Genomic DNA, 13,454 nt, shown 5'->3' on the forward strand with positions numbered 1-13,454 from the left:
TGGCTCAGCGCGCTCTAGGCTCTAGCAATGACAGCAGGCCGGGCGATTGGTCCGTCTGAAGCATCGGAGAAGATGCCGTGTATGGGTATCCAAGAGGGTAGCTGCAGGTCCCGTAGGGTGGTATCAAACCTTAAGCATGGGGATCGCGCTTGCGGGCTGGTTAGGTAACAAAAGGTTGCTCGTAATGCTTGTTATTGAGAAGGGTTTCTGTTCAAAATCCATGGTAATGACTGAGTATACGCCTACGCCTGTCCATCAAAATGTTTCTAGGGTTGCTGAAAAGGTATTCGTACGGATATCTTTTGACATGTGAGAAGAGACATTGTCATTCTAGTTGCGTCTTGGATCCCGCCGAACGCCGCCGTGTCAGCGGGCACACCCCGTCCTACCTTACTTTGGTTGAAGGTTGAGACATTCTGCACCCGATTACCATTCGATTGTTACCTTATTGCTCAATGCAAACCGACTTGGGCCAGTAAACCTCCCCCTGAGAGGGGAAACGAAAACCGCGCAAACAAAACTTAAAAACCAAAAAACTTGCGCATGACTATGTTGTATCATCTGCGACCCACGAAGACTGATTCCAGTCAGTGGCATCAGCCGCAACGCAACCCAGCTTTATGCAATACAACACCGCATAGCAAGCGAACATGAACTCCCACACATGCTCGCCTATCCGTGGTGGACGCTTGTGACCGAGGTAATATTCCGACTCGATCTAGACAACAACCTGCATATAGACTGCCTGCACGGAATGCTGAGTACCGCGGACGCGAGACTCACTTTCAGCTGGTCCAGGTTTTCCTCTCCTAGCCTAGCCTAGCCAGCATCACTACTCCCTGAAGGAGGACGGCCTATATTCGTATTTCCTCGTCCATACGCGCGAAAGGACAGGAGCCATCTTTGTTTGCACTTACACGTCCGATTTCTTCCTTGCGCTAAAGCCAAGGCAATGGACTGTGTGTTCCTAAGGGCGTACAAGGACCGCGAGACAGATTTTGTCCGGGGAAGGGGGATTTTACCCAGCAGACGGACGGATAGTTGCCTCAGTTTCTGAAGACATACAAGTCTACGGACAGAGCAGACTATGGCAGCGACTAACAACAACCGGGCAAGATTCAGAACAATGACAGGTCTGAACCAAGGTAGGTACTCCGTAGTTGTGCAGATTCACTCCCGAGCCGGGAAACCGGAAATCCCGGGGCATGTGTGTGATCCGAGGGCGGGCGAGGCGGGTAAGGTAAAGTCGTCAGTGATCGGGAGCGCATTCCAGTGGTCGAGCAACGAGACACCACACACGTGTCCGGACGGAGTAGCGCGCCGATGAGGTGCTCAATCGTTCAATATCATGAGAAAGGGCGTGAGACCGGCGAAAGCCACTTTGGTCGGAAATGCCCCCACATTGCAACCAAGTCCCAATGAGGTAATGGTTTCGATAACCGCTAGCTAACAATCTCACCTTTGGCCCAAGACAACGATTGTGCACTAACACGGCGGTGCACGGGTGCCAGAGGATCACGGCCCCTCGGTGTCTCTTGGCAGGATAAGCGTATGTCAAGATCGTGGCTCTTAGTCAGGCCGCGGGCAACTCTTATTCAGGCATTTGACACAAGGTGGAATCTCACTGTCTCGGTCTCTGATCAAGGCCTACACAGTAGACGAGCTCAGGGCCTAGGTTGCGGGCCAAACCATGACGAATACTAATGCATTTCTGTTTACCTCGCTCGCCAAGATACGCAATTGACATTCTGGGCTAAGCTTAAGCGCCTTTGGCTGAGACAAGAAAACACGGCTATTGAGATGATCGAGACGTTACAAGCATGAGTCTCAAGACGATTGAAGATGCTGTTAGGTAAGATACTAGGTAAGCTCGTGCTAGGTGGCTCAATAGCTCCGTGTACAAGTCATACGGGAGAAGGATCAAACCCGTGCGGTAAGGACCCTGACTCAAGGGGTGCACGTGCAGGAGACGGTAGTGAAGATGACGAAGAAATTGATAAAAGAAATGCGTGTTGCAGAATCGAATCGCGCGGGAGAGAGCAACTTGGCGCAAAAACACCCTACCTCATTGGAGTGTGTAGGAACAGACAGATATCCGTACAAGTGATTGACAATTGCATGAGGCAAGGACCCCCTACTCTGCGTGCCTGCCCTGTTCGGAACGTGAGGAGAAAAAAAAGGAAGGGCCGTCCAAGTTCCCGCGGTGCCTGCCCATTCAACATTGCTCAAAGAGCTAGGTATCTGTAGAGTGCCAGGTAGAGTCGATCCCTGAAGAAGAAATCCGGAATTCTGGAATTTAGACCGGTGAAACCGGGAGGCATGGATTGGCGACAGGAAGGGGGGCCGGCAGGCGGAGGTGGCTTCCCACTCGGATCCATTGACGAGCAAGGAAGGAGGGAGGGATGGAGGCATCCACGCATCGAGCGAACGAGGACGAAGGAAGGAACCCTCCAAGCTCAACCCGGGCAGGGGAAGAGGACGCTTGCGGAAAGCTGGCCCATGAGGTGAACCTCACCTACCGACCTACCGTACTCCGTACACAAAAGGGCACGGATAGATAAAGAAGGAGACGGGACGCATCCAGGTTACAAGTTGCCCGAACGCCTCCCCACGCTCCCTTGGGTTTGCAGTGCTTCTTGCCCAAAGTATCTTTACACTAGAACCCTTGAGAAGTTGAGGTGGACTCTCATTCGCCTGATGGGCTTGGCTAACGTCCCTGCCTATCCGCGAAAGGAAGGCAACGTAATAAGGTATCTTGGGATGAGAATTCAAAGGTGCCGGTAAATCTTGGCTAAAGTTCTTTGCCATGTCATTAGGGTTTTCAGGCAAGCTAGTATGCATGGATACGGTACTCCGTACGAATACAGATGCAGAGTATTAATAAGGCAAGGTACCAACCTGAAGTCTTACCTACCAAAACCCCGGTCGTTGCTACCCTTGCGGACATCCTACGGGTACGGACACGGGGGCCGGCGGTTGACGATGTGGAGACCAATGTGCCCAGTAAGTTCAACTTTTGCAAGAGCCCGGCAGTTGTGAACTTTCGTACACTGCCTCCCCGTTCCGGTTTCCTTGCCATGGTGGAAACAACGACACAATTTTAGATACAACATGATCTATCCGTACCTATTCTATGCACCTCGGGGCTGTTGTATCGCCTATTTAGGTTGGTTATCAACCTTTCATCGCTCAGGCCAGGTACCTTATAACGAAGTATTGCTCGCTAGCAGATCGAGAGTTTCGGTAGCTAAGCGGGCTAGTACTCTGCCTTACGTAAGTTAACTATGGAGAAGGTACGGAGTACGAAGTACGGATACCTTAAGGCAACTTGAGGCAAGAACCATCACTGCTTGCCTGCCCGAACTGCTCGCACAGGCCACATCGTGTCTTTCCCATTCCCAACGACAGGTTCCACTGTTAGATCCATCAAGACATCTCTTCCTATCCGTTCCATCAATTCAATCTGGCAAGATTCTCCTACATCATAAAACCAACGACCACAAACGCAGCACAAATCGGGCGCAATCGCCCATCGGGCTAATCCAACTGCCCACGCTCGGCTCAACTCTTGTCCCTCGCCCATACCGGCCCCCCTACTAGTCAACTCGCTTCGAGAAAGAAGGAGAGACATGGCGCCAGACGCCTAGGCTCCCCTGGCTGACAGCAATTCCCAAGGGACTGGAAATGGTTGCATGCACCTCAGGACATACCCCCTCCTTAAGGCATTGTCTCCAGACCCACGAGTCCATGACGCCGCAATGGCAATTTCCCCCTCCTTCGCCCTCCCTCGCCCTCTCTCGCGAGCATTCAAGTTCCAACACACATCCAATACGTCCAGAGCCACCTTTATCCAAGCTATGCCGAGAGCTCGATGCTCGCTCAGCCCGCAGGACTCAGGACTCAGGAGTCTGCCCGACCAAGCCTGGGCCAGCCCACTACCTACCCATACAGTAGACAGATCACAGAGGCACATTCTTTTACCGATGTGCATTTCCAGGAGCTAATTCCAAGCTTGTCATGGATAGAAATCCATGCCGTTCGCCCTGCTCGTCTGGCGGTCGGTTCTGCACCAAAGGCAAAGTGGAAACCCCCATCGATGCGCTCGAATCGATGGCGTATCCGTACGAGTACGCTACAGAGGCGCAAACACTGTGAATCCTCCCCAGGAACTGGGTCTCGACACTCACCCGACCGACCTACGAATACGCTGAAAGGGTGCGATATATACTAGCTTGGGTTCATGGACCGCACAACTGGCATCCACTCAGCGGCCACTCCATGTCGACGGTCGACGCCAGCGCCAACGCCAACGCCAACACCGGCAAACCACGACCACCATGGCACCAACAACACCACCTCACCCACACCCACGCCCAGGATCACTACACGCTAGTTGTTACGATGGGAGCACTGCAAATTGAGAAAGGTCTCTAACCCACCTCGTCTTCGTAATTCGGCAAACGAGAGAGTCCGATCAGCCCAATCGCCTGATCAGTGCTCCAGATTAAATGGAGTCCTCTCTGAACCTGGCCATCGCAACATTCTTGGCCCTGGGCGTCTGCCGATGAACAACATGGAATTCGACATTTCTTAAAGCCGGACAGCACCGGATTTGCAGCCGCGCCCGGGGCTCACTCGCTCACTCGCACGAGATCAAAGGGCGAGATCCGCTGTGGGCCATTGCAACCACGGCTTAAGGCTCTTTTCGCCTAGCACCCGCCTGCCAATGCACCGCTCCACCCTCGGCACTCGAGAAGCCGCCCAAGCGCCTCGTAAAATGCCGTGACAAGTCCCGGAGATGGACCAGACCACACCTTATATCACCCTGAATCTCGTCAAAGTCCCGAGACTCGGGTTGCGCCCGTTGCCCAAGGGCGCCTCGGTCACTCACCTTGATTACGCCACTCGTCGAACCTCTGCCTTCACGAGTCATGTTTCCGCGGTTTCACCATTCTGACTTGCTCATCATCTCTCGTAACGGATGGTGTTCCCGAGACCTTTCCCCGCCTACCGCCCCTTCTCTCCAGTGAGACTTGGCGAATAGCTTACATTTTGTCATGTTCAACAGCATCGCAAAAGTCCCTGATTCATATCTCGCCCACTCTCCGGCCGAGAGACCGTTGATAGGGAAATGCACCGGCTTTGCCGCACGAGAACAGACCCATCAATTGTCACGTCAGTTGGCTCCCCTTCCTTCTATTAGACCCATATGGCGGCCGCTCGCGAAAAGCTCCGCGCTTTTTTTGTTGCGATTATTTGAGGCTTAAGGGAAATCCCCGATTAATCACTGCGCAAATTCCACCGCATCATCATTCTGCGAGCCGAGGCCAGGAAGTCTGGATCATGATGACAATCCTGTTAAGCTCGCAGCCCACTCCTAGAGTAAGCCTCTCAACGAATATCTTGGTCGGGAATGGGATGCTTCGCTTGTGCGGCAGATCACTCAAGAGGATTTGTTCACAAAACGACGTTACTCAACCGGCTTCTGTGACGATCTCATCGATGACAGTCCGCTACAGTTCTTAACGATGCAAGTTATGATCCTACGCAGCCGATCATAGCCAATGGAGAGCACTGATCACACAGTAATCCCGGATGTGAGAATCTGTCACTGTTAGAGGTGTGACGGGGCAACGGCAGTTCTTCATCACTAATTCCTTATTGATGCGTCGGTTCAGGGGTCTTTCATTGACAAGCCTCAGCCCTCTCGACTATTGACAGGGGCCCTCTTAACAGGATCGACAAATTAGACTTGGTTTCCTCGGGGCAAGTAGCTTTTTCTCCCGCCCGAGGAGACGCTCATCTAGAATACCGCAAGTTTCAAGCAGCTACCCAACCAAAGAAGGCAACCACAGCGACCAATCCACTACTATTGTTCCCTGTATTAAACGCCGTCCCACAGCTTCCAGTCCGAACAGATAGAGCAGGGAGCAAGTCTTCTCTATCTGGAAGTGTTTTTGTTCTCAAACAGACGGCTCATTCTTCAAGTAAAGAAAACATATCTTACCGTATACAGCGCTTGCTCGAAGACTCTATCCGTCTGGCCATGAAGGCACAGTCAGAGACCGCCTTGCGACCGCTCTTCGCGACTCCCGACTGGATCCTTGTTTTGAGGAGAGGCCGATCTCACCTCGGTGTTGACCACAAGCAGAAGTACGGATGGTAACTGCTGACTTGTAAGAGTTTGACAGGTTGGCACAGGCACTCATCACGGATGGGATGACAGCTGTTCATTCACTGCAACGCCGCCAGAATCCCCTACACGATGCAAGGACCATGCTAGTATTGGCTGCAAAAGGGCGGCGCTAGCAGCCACCGGGAGTCCCTCTCTAGCCGTTCTAGAAACCTGCAGAGCTTCTGCGCGCGCACGTCGCAAACCATACACATTAGCAGGGTTTACTGCAGGATTCAGGCCGATCTGTGGCTTGAGGTGTGACAACCGACCGACTTCCTTTTCGAGCTTGCAGCCCGATTCTATCTTCCGGTCGGTCTCCAGGCCGGACCATCAATCGGCCGCCGTGCTATTCCGTTACGCACGTATGAGTTTCACGACCAAAAGTCGGCCTGGGATGGCTTACACCGAACTCAAGCCGGTGATGGCGGGGGTAATCGTGGCATTACATCGTGGAATCCAGCTTCCAATATATGACTCGGCATCATCGTGCTGGGACCTGATGTGCGAGGCATTTTGTCGGAACTACCTCGACTACCTGAGGTATGGTGAGAGAGAAACATCGTGCAGACACTGGCTTCCAACACTCACCGCGCCGCATTGGTGCATCTGCCCATGCCCTGTAATCAGGAGCAGAGTGCATTCGCTCATCTTGTTATGCTGCACAATTCCAGGGGCTGAATCCTTTGTTTAAATCTGCTCTAGAGTTTGCGCTGGATTGAATCGGTGCATGTTACAAGTCCATCAGCTGGCAGTAAGGCTGGAGGAGAGGGACCTCTCTTACTCCGTATAGCTGGCTCTATCCAAGCTTGATTCCCTTTGCCTATCATGAGCAATCCGCCAATGGCCGTATCATCACCAGAGTTGGTACTCTCCGGCATGCTGAGTCCTAATGCCGGCATTCAACTTGCACGGCGGCAGACGCACGACTTTCTCCAACAGGCGTCAGCAAACAAACTCAATGGTACTAAGTCAAGGAGCTACGCTTCAACGAACGGTAGCTATGTGGTTGTTCTGAGCCGACTCTATTTAGCCTGTACAACGGGCTGCTACGATAGAGGCAACACTTGGGAGAACTCACGGCTTGTCTATCCCATATTTTCAATATGTACGATGTTTTCGCTTCGCCCTCCTGAATCCTTGGTATTCACTCAGTCACAGAGGGCCATACCCTTGCGCGGAACGAGGTTGGATCTAGTTAGACTCGGCATTGCGCTCCGTCCAGCAGCCAACCCTGCCCAACTCAGGTCGACGTCCCGATGGCATTCTTCGACAATGGCTGCCGCTGAACCTGAACGGTTTCCCAGGAAGGGCTTCTCCAAAATTCCTGTCACCCTGTCTTGTTGTTCCCCACATCGTCGTTAGGCAGCAGGATAACGGGGTGCCGCCATCACCACCCATCGAGATTAACCATCATCTGAGATGGGATCAGCCCATCGAGCGTTTGTTCGGAGCTCATACGCACTACGGGACCGTAATATCACGTTTTCCCGTCTTGATCAATAGTATGCATTGACTCGAAATGCAGGCTCGGTTGGAAGTCACCGTGGGTTCCGGGCTGGAAGCACTGCGACCAACACCCAGCGTACACACAAACACTGACATGTCAGCATCATCCAAAAAGCCCCCTCTAAGCTTGTCCCATACACACCCCCTTCGCGAACGAGCCGTCCATAGGTGTTGAATTCGCCGAAGCCCCACTTTCGCCTGACTTTCTGGTGACTGCTTAGCAGGGCCAAAGTTCACCGTAACCCTCTCGTCAGGTCGGCAGTGAGAAGACGACCAGGGCTGTCACGCCTGTAGAAAGTTTGTCGCCAAGATAATATCTGGTGAAAAGCAAAAGGAATGACACGCACTACTTACTTTTGCAAGGCTGATCCAGAGTGTGCCGTCGACTAACGTGCGGAAAGAGGTGCTTCCAATTCGGCAGATGGCTCAGCTACTGTGTACAGACAGACAACACCCAGGCGAAAGGCACCGGCACGGTAAGGTCACAAGTCTACAGATTCCACCCTACGATTGAGGTCAACGCGAGATGTCTTCCTCTGCTAGGCACACCCACTACCACACCATTCCATGTTCTTAAGCTCCGAGCCAGCTCGGCAATTGAGATGCTGAGGTCATGTCTTTCACCCTCTACATACAGTGGACAGTAACTCAGCCACTGAGGTAACCAGCGCAATTCATGGTCGGCACGTGAGGGGCAGATTGTGGTGCGGAATTCAGCATCCCTGGGGTCATATTCCCAAAGAGGCTTCACAAAGCGAATCAAGCTCTTAGTGGCTCCCCAGCTCGATCGGACGCTAAACAACCGCCCTCGTCCATGGAATGGAACTCGAGATACGGAGTGTTGGCGAAGGGCCGAGCCAATTGTACTGTGGTGGTGGTGGTGGTGGGGGGCGGGGGGGCGGCGAGGGCTCATTACTTCATCCTCCACAATGCCATGCCTCTGCGGAGCTGATTATCACCCAGGACGGGCGCGGCTCAGGCCATGTCGGTATTACGGGGCCTGTTGGTGCGGTTGGCGCACACATCGTATGAGAGAGGGACCGAGGAGGAGCCAAGAACAAGGTCAGCGACCTTCCAGTTTGATCGGCCCCCAAGTCACATCCCTTGTGTGGGCGGCAGCGGTGCGAGATATCAATCCCCATCACTAGCCTGCCCGGGGGGCTTGAACAACAGGCTCGCAATCCTCGCAGCTCGGTCAGGCTGGAATGCTCGCTGGGCATTGGACGCCAGTGGCTGACGAAAGACGGGCCCATCCGCTACTCAAGGCTCGAGCGACGTTCCATGCGGCCTTCTACCACCGCTGATGGCAGCTACATGTTCCACTGTGCTCGAATCTCGAAGGCTATGGGAGGGCCATGATACACGAGGCTTTCCTACGCACTTGCGGGCGTGGCTGCCATGCGTCCACTCCCCGAATCTACGCAGTATCAACAGCTATGTGTCCGGCACCCATCCCGTCAACACCTAGTAGTGATCGGGCGGTCCCTGACATTGCAATCTACTCATCGCCTGCAGGTCCAGAGAAGAACCCACCAGTCTTACGCCAAGGATTTGGAACTGTTGCTACGCTCATCAGCGACATGTTGGTGATGCTAAACCATGGGCTTCCTTGAAATTACCGGTTGCTGTATGGGTAATTAACCCTTCGTCAGATTTCCAGAGCAAAGTTCGGATGAACGACCAATAGGCCATTTGTTTGAAACGACTTTCGGAAAGGACTGAGAGATGCGATGTTGCGTTGAAAAGCTGGCGTAACATCGTGTGCGGACAACAGCTTACTGAGGCATACAGTACAAAAAGGCCTCTCCGCTTCGTCTAAGAATAGCCGCGGTATTGCACACCAAACCCTCAAATCTATGACCGATTTCCTGGAGAGCAGATCCCCAGGCCGGCCGCGATGACACCCCCCGGGCCCTGCACTTCGGAGCCGTTGTCCCCCTTCTGAGGATGACGTGGGCCCGCGATGTGCTCGAGCCATTCCAAGTCTAGCCATCGATCCGTGTCCTGATTGAAGGAAATTTTGCTTCCGGCGCTGATTCCCAAGCTTTTCAACACCAACGGCTGGACTGGGGGTCACCTGTCAAGACAAGCCCGGTTCACCTGGGGAGTAATCCTAGACATGACACACAGCCGGCCGCTACTTTAGTCCTCGACAGCTACCGACACTGTTCTCCCCCGGGCGACCATGCCTCCCTCCATCAAACTTATGGATAGCCGATGTTCCCCGTTTGAGCGCACCGAATGCACCGAAACCACCTACCGCGTGAGCAGAGATCAGATAGCGCAGCATCCGAATCGCTAGCTCATCCAACGAAACCATGGCCTTGGGAGACCGTCACCCGCCCCTAATGCCCCTGGTGTTATGATATCCGCATACAGACACGGATACTGTGTAGTCAAATGAGGGTCCAAGAATGACCATTTCCATTCATTCGAATATTCGCCCACTACAACTGGAAGGGGCTCCAAAGCAATACTTCACAAGTTTTGAGAACAGTTCCGTACTAGGCCATTAACGGTGTTGAAGGTAGCCGCAGCCGAAAGCCAAATATCCGATGCAACGGGCAGTTCATTTCGAATTCTGGCAAGCCGGGGTGGCTGGACGACGCCGAGAGAGGACTGCTACCGTGAACCCTCACGCAGCTCGGTCTACTCTATCCGTACGGACACTTGCTATGTGCAAGGCGTCAGACTCCAGAGCCGGCCAGTACACTACTCCGTACTGCATAGTCCATACCGCAAAGCCGCCGAAGAAAGGACCCTGGATTCGCTCCGAATGAGCCGGGTGCGGCGCTTGGCTCACTCTCTGATGGAAGAGCACGTCGGAGCCCCCGTCGTCGGGATTTGTTCGTTATCGCATCCAATGCCGACCAACGTCGGTCCAGCGCGTCAGATGGTCTGACCAGCAACTAGCCTCTGTATAGTTTGTTTGAAACCCGAGGATCCGGCGAGTCTCTCTTCGCGCATCGCCCGCCACGAGGAGCAGTACGAGCAGCTGCAGAGACACCATCACAGTATCCCTCGTGCCTACTTTCCTAGCGTTGCTGCTGGTCTGCGGCCCAGCCCAGCCCAGGCCAAAGGGCCGTCTATCCTCAAGTGTGGCATGGCGTGCGCCGCCCACGCGGCGATGAGATGGGATGGCTGACCCATGGATCTTGTCTACGCCGCACGAGCGACAGCCAGAGACTCAGAGTATGCACGCCCTCGCGTGCCTACCTCTATAGTAGACGCACTTGTGCATCTACCTAGGTACTCGTCTGTTGCCATTACCAACTTCTCATTATCGTCGAGTCCATCCGTAAGGCTAACTCGCTGCGGCACTGCGGGCGACGCTTGCCAGGGGTCATCAGTCTAACCTTTCGGGACTTGGGTCTTCACAACATGGCACCACCATGGCAATCTGGACTTGGGCCCTGTCCACGGCAGTCGTTCTTATTGGCATTTGTGCGCTTAGCCAAGGGAACCCCGACGCTGCATCCAACCGTTTGCGGCACATCAAGAAGAAAAGAAAATTACGGTGCCTGGCCAAAGCTTCCTTCCCCAAGCATGCACTGGGATGGTCCTGGACCTCCTGGTCTCTCTTATGCGGATGATGTTGGTGGATTTGAGGCGGGGCCGATGAAGGGGACCCCAGTGCCGTTGCGCCGTGGGACGAACGGCCAGAAAGTTTGGACCCATTGCCAAGATTGGCTATCGGCACTGGACATATTGCCTTGCCTTGCCATTTCGATGGAGGAGCCGCCTCTTCAGATTTTGCTGCTTTGAGGCCCTTTGACTGGCCCAAACTACCCATCTTTCCTATGCTATCCATCGACGGCCCGCCACATGTGAGAGAGGCAACCGCTGGAGAGGGGAAATGATGGTCCTGCCAACACGAACTTTCTCTTGCTTTCCCTTGGCGGATGATCTGTGGTTCTCAAGGGGGCGGTCGGCCATCGAACTATCCGAGTGGTGGACGCCATGCCTACGGGACGACGGGCCCAGCCAGCTGCGGCTCCGATATCATTAGTCTCCGTCAACCTAGAGGAGTCTCCGCCTAGCCGACATTTCATATCTATCATCTATGATGGCCACGTCTTGCGACATAGGCAAGGGAGACATTTGGTGGGAAGACGTTACGCATGTCGGAATCGCACAGCGGAACTGCCTAGGCCCGTCGGTCTCGACTATGAACTCTCTCCTTGGGCAGACTGGGATCGATGGAACAACTCCTACATGGCTAGGCCTCCTCGGTCAACTCAACAGACCGGCGCCAATACGAGCTACGCAAACCCAGCCATCCTAGGTAGGCCGTTGAGTGAAGGCCAACTCAAAATGAACCTTATGCACCTGTCGCGCCTCTTTGAAATTTCCCAGCCAACAGGGTAATTTCACGAAGCCGACGGGCGAATGTTACGCCCGCGTCTGCCTTGCATCGCGATCAACAGCCGCCATGCGGATGGCCTTTCCGACATGTCGACGCGGGCCTTGGTGAGCGTAACAAGCTCAACTACTGTCTCCTTTTGCGGCATCGGACTAGCTCAATGGAAGGAAGAAAGCGGCAGGAACCTCGCAAGATGTCTACGCAACCATTGCAGAAGATGTCCCCTTCCAATGATATGTCTGTGTGCGCTTCTTAGCCCCGGGAGCCTTGTACACTTTGTACAAGATAGATAGGCTGTTAGCCTGTGGCTGCTAAAGAGGGAACCATGGTGTGTGTGCACCTCGCCGCAACTGTGCAGCACGCGTACATGCAGTAGGCAGTCCTTGAGGGTGCCCTCGACTCCCTATAATGCAGCCACTCTGTTTCGAGGTTGTTGAACTCACTCACAGACAGTGCAGGGAAGATGTGGGCATCGTCTGGCGGAGATGGCATCCCGCATCGCCCGTCGAGCAAAGCCCAGTGGCATGCGGGCGCGTGCCTCTCGGTGTCTGAGCACATCTCTTCGTCCAGTGGGCCCCGATCCGTACAGTCGGGACACCCTTCATCCAAGGCGCTGGATGGTCCCTCTCGAACAAGCACCTGGCATATGTCCTGGCATATGTTGGAGAGACAGTGCCCCGTCTAAAGGGGGAAGAAGGAGACCGGGCCGCGGAGCACAATCTTTGTAGGAAGCTCGATCGGGACATGTTACCGAGGCGAAGAGGAATTCGTTCCAAATCTCGTACGTAAAGCTGGGCAGTGGAGGAGCGACCAAGAGGCACAGTTGATTTGATTTTTGCTCGCTTTCTGACTGGTACGGAACGATTGGGAGACGACGGGTTTCTGCGTCGTTGCCGTCTTCTCTTCGACAGCGCGAGGGAATCCTTTCCGTGAGATATATTCCCGATGGGGGGCATATGAATCTTACCGAATGCAGGACGGTGAGCGAAAGTGCCACGCAAATCTGCGAGGCACCACTCCTTCCCTCCTTCCCTTCTCCCTCTCCAATCCTATCCCTCTCTCTCTCTGTGTGTGTGTGTATGTGTGTTTACTATTCTCCTTCTCCGGCAGGCAGGCTGGCAGGCTGGCAGGTTACTTGGCCCTCCTAGCCAAACGCAGCAGAAGTCGCAGCCCCCATACGGGAACGACATACGGATACAGGGAGGGGATGGGGAGGCGGAGGAGGATGAGGATCGAGGACGATACAGATGGCCCGAATGGAATCCCCCTATCCCTTTCCATCCCCCCCTTCATCGGGTTTGCGGCGCAGGCGTCATGGAACGAAGGATGAAGGAGGGCAGGATGCTCGCTGCATCTCTCAACCTGCAGCACAACGTTTCTCTGGCGTTGACGTTGCTGCTCCTCCACCTC

This window comes from Colletotrichum acutatum (genome assembly GCF_030867785.1).
Source record: "Colletotrichum acutatum strain CBS 112980 chromosome Unknown BDZ83scaffold_7, whole genome shotgun sequence".
Classification (NCBI taxonomy): Eukaryota; Fungi; Ascomycota; class Sordariomycetes; order Glomerellales; family Glomerellaceae; genus Colletotrichum; species Colletotrichum acutatum.